General features: G+C 37.5%; 1 pseudogene; it reads right to left on the bottom strand.

Annotated features, from left to right (window-relative positions):
* Positions 1-1,375: 1,375 nt before the first annotated feature.
* Positions 1,376-2,503, bottom strand: LOC106843642 (large ribosomal subunit protein uL24 pseudogene; annotated as a pseudogene).
* Between the last annotated feature and the right edge of the window lie 4,295 nt (positions 2,504-6,798).

Genomic DNA, 6,798 nt, shown 5'->3' with positions numbered 1-6,798 from the left:
TATGATTTCACTCATATGTGAAAGATAAAACAAAAATAATAAACAAAAACATAGATACAGAGAATAGATTTGGGGTTACCAGAGGGAAAGAGGGTGAAAGGGGTAAAGGAGCACATTTGTATGCTGATGGATAGCAACTAAACTTTTGGTAGTGAACATGATGTAGTCTACACAGAAGTAGAAATATAATGGTGTGCTCATAAAAAAAAGTATAATAAAATTATATTTTAACAGAAATAAAACGAAACTGCAGTGCACAAGCTGTGCCCCAAATCTGGTGTGAGGAGGGCAGCTTTCCCCCATGAGCCTGTCTGGTAAAGCCTTTGTAATTGCCTATTCTCAAACTTGAAAAATCACACATAAATTTTAACCAGGAGTTGGACTCCTTACTAGATACAAGTCCCTCATCAGATATGTGATTTGGAAAACTTTTCTCTTATTATCTACATTGCCTTTTCACCATCTTGTTAATTTAGAAGGTTTTATTGATCTATATTTAAGCTCACTGATTCTTTCCCCAGCCATGTCCAGTCTACAATGAGCCCATCAGAGGCATTCTGAACTTCTGGTACAGTGTTTTTGATTTCTAGCATTTCCTCTTGATTCTTTCTTAGAGTTTCCATCTCTCTGTTTACATTACTCATTTGTTCTTACATCCTGTCCACTTTTTCCATTAGAGCCCTTAGCATGTTAGTCATAGTTATTTTAAATTCTCAGTATAATTTCAACATCTCTGCCACGCCTGAGTCTAGTTCTGATACTTGCTTTGTCCCTTCAGACTATTTTTTCTTTCCTTGTAGCATGCCTTGTCATTTTTGTTGAAAGCCTAACATTATGTATTTGATAATAGGAAGTGAGCTAAACAAGGTTTTAGTGTGAAGTTTGTGTTAATCTGGGTAACAGTGGGTTGTGTTTAATGTTTATTGCAGTCGTAGGTGCCAGAGTCTTCAAATGCGTCTTGTGTCCTTGTTTTTGTCTCCTCCGTTGACTTTGGACTTTGCTAAGTACTACTCCTCAAAGAGAGTCTGTGTCTTGCAAAACTAGCAGCTGCAATCCACTGTTATACGGGAGCCTTGTTGGTGGTGGTAATGTCGGGTGGAGAGGGAAGAACTATTCTGTAATCTTATGATTAAAATCTCTTACTTTTAGTAGGCCCATGTCCCTGTGCTGTGATCTTCACAATTTTTTTTGAGGAAATATTTCCAATTTTTATTCATAGAATTATTAACCATAACTGAAAAAATAGATTTACATAGCCATAGATCAACAACAAAGAAGGAGGGAAATGAAACTTTCCAGAGACACCTTGAAAAGTTCCAAAGGAACACACTAGCTAAAAATCTACAGTTAAATGTGGTTGCACAACAGCTTACATTCAATCCTGCATTTTCTCAATAAGTTCTTCTTTGTATTTGCCTTTCTTTTTTCCCAACTTGTCAAGATTTGGCTTTGTGTTCAAGAATTTTTTCCAATCTTTGTCCAATTTTAGCCTGGTGATAACCACCTTGCTTGGGTGAATGTCTACATGGATAGTTTTGCTGTTAGTCTTCTTACATTGCACCCACTTCGTGTAGATAATGTATTTCTTTCTGCATACCCACACCACTTTGCCAATTTGCTTGACCTTTGTGGTGTCCCTGAAACATCTGGACCTCGTTGTCTGTGCAAATGGACATGGAGCAGACATTGTACTTCTGCTGCAGCTTCTTGGAGAGCTGGGCAGATGTATCTTCCTGCGCCTGTGCAAGGAGGTATTGAAGTGGTGTTTGCAGTTTTTGTGGTCCTAGGTTATGAAAGGATTGAATTTTATGATGACTGTCTGTCCGGCACCTGGTGGGCTCGGAGTGGTGGCTTCACCTGTGTTTCTTGGATCCCCTCACCCGCTTAGGTGAATCATGAAAGTTAGAGGTGATGAAGTGAGAGAAGTGCCCTTATAGTAGGTGGGATAAGGCTCTGGTAAAGTTTTATTTTTCCTTGAAGAGTAGACCTTTGTTATGGAGAATGCTTTAGGCATACTTCATAATTGTTACTCTTTCCCTTTTACTGCCAGAGATAGGTGGGGATCTTAGCATTTCACCTTGAGAACCTGGTGGGTTTCCTGGAAGTAAATTTCAGGAAAGTGTGGACCCCGCATAAGACTGTGGACACCAGGACTTTTTCCCCCATAGTCTGCTCCAACTCAGTCTCCAGCAGTTTTTCAAGAGTGCCATTTATCAGTTTACTTTTCCAGTGGTTTCTGCTCTTCAGGTAAGCATCTCAGCTGTGACTCTCTGGAGTCACCTATCTGTCCAGATTTTGGAGTGGCAGTTTTCCCTAAAACCTCAGTTCTTGGGTAGGTCCAAGAAGAGTGGTTGATTTCTAGTTCATTCAGTTTTTTCTTGTTATAAAGATGGGAGTGATGGCTTTCAAGCTCTTTACATGTCAGAGATGCTGGAAGACAGGTCTTAGAGCGTGAACTACTAGAACGTAACTCTTTATCCTCTAATTTCCAGAATGGATGCATCATGCTCTTTAAAAAACATTCCCTCTCAGTTCAGATTTTTTTGCTTTTTGGTTAGAGATGACTGATTGTGGTATTTCGTGTCATCCTAGGTAATATGTAATGTGGTTAAGAACTTGACCCGGAAGTCAAAACATGAGAGTTTGAATTCTGATTCTACTTCTTTTCCAGGTGTGTTACTTTGATATTTCATCTTGCTGTTCCTTAGTTTCTTCATCTGTAAAATGAGATCAATAATAGTAACTTTCTCTCAAAGGAAGGATTAATTGTCTTAATACATACAAACATCTTAGAACGGTGCCTGGCACAAAATAAGTACTTAATAAATATTGGCTATTATTACATTTCCAAGAAGTTTATCTGTTTCTCTACTGGTGTGAGAGTATGAGCGTGTTTTTAAGACAGTGATTTCATTGTCCCTTTAGAGTGTAGAGACCAGGTTCAGATTGGCATCAGAACTGAGAGAAATCAGCAGGCAACTTGAAGTCGTGAGGCTAAGCTATAGCAAAGGATTTTCTAGTTGAGAGACACGCCTTTGTCCCTGACAACTTAGGGCAAAAGTCCAGCAACTTTGTTTTATTTTGTTGAAATCATCATGTGTTTTAAAAATTATCCTCATGGATAGTTTATGGATTCTGGAAAACTCCCTACAAAAACAAGACTCTTTGATCCACAAGTATTTGTTTTTCATCTCAAAAAAAAAAAAAAACCCACCAAAATACCACCACTAACAACAAATAAACTCAATACAAAACTCTAAGATAAAAATTTTTGAGGAGCTTGGAAGGCCTGCCCTTCTCCCTAGAAAACATCTCACTGTTATGATACAGGCAACTGCATTGCCATGACTGGGAACATGGCCTGGATCTTTCAATAGAAATGGAGACCGTCACATAAAGGGGGTAGAATGATGTTCTTTTCTGAGCTGATTGGTTCCATACTGACTTTTTTGTCTATGCCAAGACTGGCTAATGATCACATATTGAAATTAAAAACTTTGTCTTCAAGAGTACCCAATCTTTATTTTTCTCTCTTCACCAGTTTCATCCTACCTTCAAGTCTATCAACTTCCAGTATCATCAACAGCAAACATTAATAAGTGCCCATAAGTTGCATGCAAATGTGTGGGAAAATATGAGAAACGTCACAAACAGTTTTTGCTCCCCAAGGTTTCGCAGCCTACTTTTATGCAGCTCTTTGCAACTTTGACTTAGTTCTGACTTCCTTGAGTCTTATCCTATATTTTCTCTTTAATTTAGTTACTAAACTACAGACCCTTGGAGGGGAAAGTAGAGGTCTTTTAACTCCATTCATTATACATTTTGTGGCAAAGATAATACCACATGTCCATCACTTCAGCTCACTTACACCTAGGGAATACACTTTGTTCACTAATTTTCAGAACTGATGTAGGTTATCCACTCTGTGGATGTTACAGAGTTTTTGTCTGTGGAATTTCCAGGTCTGGCTCCCAAATCATACTACAAGGTCTTTCCTGCTCTCTCTCTCCCTATCTGTGGAGCCCAAAATGAAGGACTTCAAATAACAGAGCAACAATATGGAAGGGGACAGGGTCCTAAATTACTTCTTGGCCGAGTGCTATCCCAAGCGCCACTTAACAGTCACCTGATAAAATCTTTATTGGACTTTATGATCAGAAAATACGTTTCACTATTATTAATTAACCAATGACATACTGATTATAACAAATGAGGGTTTGCAGTTGTTTGTTCCAGCAGCTATCATTAAATAACATACAGATAGAGACTGAATCTCAGATAGTTGAAGTATTTTGTTCTAGATGACAAATGACTTTGTGTCAGGGCTGAACCTAGAAGTTTCTGGCATCTAATTTGATGTCATTTTCTCTTTACTTCTTTCACTGTCCAATCTCAGCTAGTTATAAAAAAAAACCAAAAAATTTCAAAACATGAGAAATTAACACTGAGCTGTTTAATATATATTAATTCCACTCAATTACTGCCTCTCTGCATTTAAAAAGCACAACTACTGAATTTCAAGACCCTCATTCCTTTGGGTACTTGCCTTTGCTTCTCTCAACATAATTTCTGAAATTGTGAATTTCAAGAGGTCTGGCTAAAAGAGGGGGAGATGTTTATGGACATTAGACAGTTATTCAAAATTAAATCCCAAGAGTCACCATTATCTCTGTTTATGACGTAAGTCCATTTTCAGCTCCCAGAGGTCAAATTTCCCTTTGAATTGAAATGTTAGTCACATGAGCTTGTGAATTTGTAATTCCATTTAATGCTGCATCCATGTCAATGGGACAAATTGGACTGTTAAAGGTATCTGACTAAAGGAAATAATTTAGGGCCAAGTGAACTGTCAAAGTGGTGCTAAATTTAGCTTTGCAACAGAGCAGATGTAAATCTCAGTGGGTTTCTCACCAACAGCTAAGAAAATAACAAAACATTTGTGTCCCACAGAAGCATTTTAAAAAGTTGCAGACAGGGCAAAGTTTATAACCTGTGTCCTCTAAGCTGCAAATTTGAGATGAGTTCCAGTAAAAATTGAAGGTTACTTGAAGTCTGACCTGTTTCACACTGGCTACATAAAGTGTTCAGGACACAAAAATCTTCCGTTCAATAGCTCTGAAAGTGAATGGTAATGGCTAAGTCACAAGATGTGACAAGTTCTGATGCTCATACTGTCACCTCATATGCTCTAGTGAGTGTATGGAGAATGCCAGCGATAAGAGGAGTATTTTCTTTCTCAATTCTTTTTTTCAGCATAGTGAATCATTTGCATAAAGTGACTCAATCAAAAGCAGGCTGAACGTCTGTTGTTATGAAATCTTACATTCTTCCACAGTGAGGGGAAAGAAAGAAAATAAAGCATAGAAGGGCATTTTTATTTTGCAAACAAAAAAAAAAGTTACGTTTTTTTCCTGTGAGATTTTCCTCAGGAAGTTGTTTGGAATCTGGTACCTGTTATAAGCTATATTTCAGTTATTATTGTTAGATTTTGCATTTTGAGAAACTTTCCATGTTCTGATTTCTTGGGGTTATTTTAACATTTGTAAAATAATTCCATGAAATGACTTTTAAAAAATCTTTCCAGAGTTCTCTGCCAAAAATGGCTGAATAGCTTTTCCTACACTGTATTCCTATAGTCTTTCTTTAGAACTGAGAAGTTATTCCAGTGCCCTACAAGGGCAGGGCTATACGGCTAAGTAAGCATACTTTAAGATGTGTTCATTCATATTATTTTGGCATTTATATAAAAAATAAATACACTACACACCATATTGTTTTTACACAGTAATTGTCTAACAAAAAATATCTCCATATAGTGTATAGATAATTACTACAAAAATATCATCATTAGGAGTATTCTAATAAGAAATAGAATAAAATATAGAGAATATACATACATACGATTTGTATGGGGTTAATTTAAACTTTGATATTATGTGTAATAAACGTTGACCTAAACAAGATAAGCTGTATGTTTTATACTCTATTGAAAGTAAAGAATATCCTCATTCAGTCCTCAGAGGATAGAAGAGATTGTCCTACAAATGCTTTTATTAATGCTGACAATCAGACTGACTTTGGGCTTTGACCTAAAGGGCAATGGCTTTGGCCTATCAACTAAGGAAGCAACCTCACTGGAATGACCAAAAACCCAAAGGAAAACCACACCTGTTCTTTAAGGGAAAAACAAATGATAAATGACATGATGTACTTTCTCCCATAACCATTGTCTTTTTCTTTCCCTTGAGTAATTTTTCAGATATAGGCAGTCCCCAGGTTGTAAGTTCACAAAGTTCATTTGTCAGGAGAAGTGTTGGAACTGAAAACATAACGTCCCATAAAATTAATGCTATCCTTGTGGTTACTGAGGTTCATGTCTTTTTTTTCTGCCTAAATCCCTCCCTTTTTCTGCTGCTGACAATACCTCCTTCTCTACCTCCCACTCTGTGATTCTCACAGAGCACCTCCAAACCCCTTGACAACAGCTTCAGTCCAAGTCCAGTGGTTGGTCAAAGGAGTGGATGTAATTCAAGTTTAGACAATCATAGTAATCAGCCCCCCCAGCTATAGTGACTTATCCAAGTGGCAGACATGTGGCTCAAACTGAGCTTGGCCGATTGGATTCCTTTCCAGGAAGATTTTAAACTGGAGCTGTGGAGAAAGAACTCTATTTTCTCTGGTCTGGAGCTGTGAGGTTGTGAACCCATTGCTGTTAGAGTCAATATCTCATACTGTGTGAAGACACTGGCTTGTAATAAAAAAGAGTAAAACTAATAGGCTGGGAGAAGCAGAGATGAA

The sequence above is a fragment of the Equus asinus genome, chromosome 3 (assembly GCF_041296235.1).
Source record: "Equus asinus isolate D_3611 breed Donkey chromosome 3, EquAss-T2T_v2, whole genome shotgun sequence".
In the NCBI taxonomy this organism is placed as follows: domain Eukaryota; kingdom Metazoa; phylum Chordata; class Mammalia; order Perissodactyla; family Equidae; genus Equus; species Equus asinus.
Note: the sequence above shows the minus strand (reverse complement) of the source record. Positions and strands in the feature narration are given on the sequence as shown.